Raw genomic sequence first — 1,158 nt, forward strand, 5'->3', positions numbered from 1 at the left:
CTAGAAGCACTGTCAAGAATATAACTTATTAACGTGGATGCTCCTTCCGAATACGTCACAATCTAAAATGAAATAACAAAGCACAGTCACTTTAAAGGTATACCGGTACTGCCACGTACAGCTAATAAAGTTGGAAATTAAAAAAAAAAATACTTTGGCCTAATTCGCATATTGGTTTTTCACTGAAAATTAAAACGAGAAAATATAAAATCCTCACCAAAAAAACGTATGTTTAAATAATAAGTGTAGTTGGCAACTTCATTGTTTGCCAATTAATTAAAATACGTTAGTAGTAAACATCTTTTTAAATCAATGAATCTGTATCCTACTGAAACGTAAATTGGTAATTCAAATTTATATGTATTAGTTTTTAATATTTTTCGGTTAGTGACAGTTTATGTTTAACGTATATAGTCTGAGGCACATCATCGGTAATTGTTATTTCATTTTAATTAAATTTATTTCAAAACACCCACAAAGATGAAGAAACATACATTTAAAATATCACAAAATATCAAAATACTGTAAAATTAAATCGAACATTATGTTAACGAACCTTCATCGATAAAATGCGTTATTCAGATATATTCGGGTCACTTAAAAGAGTGAACGACTGTAAATCCACTCGTAAGTTAATAATGAATACGTTGCTGAGATCTAAACTAATTCATCCATACTGAGACTTATAAAATAGTATATCAATGTCAACTTTAAGGATCAAGGGAAAATATTCTGGTTTGCTGTAAGGTTTATGGCTCAAAGGATGTCAAAATATGAATTTGAATTGATATTATTTTGAAAATATTGTAGGCGTAGTTGTTGTGATAGGGGCTTGAATATGTATTGATATTACTATTTGGCACACACAGAAAGTGTCCCTTTAGTAGGAGTATTGTCCTAATAATAGATCCCTCGTTTCACCGAAAAGTACCGTATTCCCTTAGCAAGGGCGGGATATATATCCTCAAATTACGGATGTCCTAAAGGAGAGGTTCTACTGCATATATAATATGAACTTTTTAAAATGCGACATTTCGCCTAAATAAATAAAATTGAGTTCAATGTGGCTATACGATTTATGTTACAGTGCCCTCTGGCGGTTTCTTGGGGACGTTTGGTAAAAACATCAGTGATGACTTGTATCTACCAGAATATATA

Source organism: Anneissia japonica, unplaced genomic scaffold (assembly GCF_011630105.1).
Source record: "Anneissia japonica isolate Jap-2015-1 unplaced genomic scaffold, ASM1163010v1 scaffold1946_len758022_cov188, whole genome shotgun sequence".
Lineage (NCBI taxonomy): Eukaryota > Metazoa > Echinodermata > Crinoidea > Comatulida > Comatulidae > Anneissia > Anneissia japonica.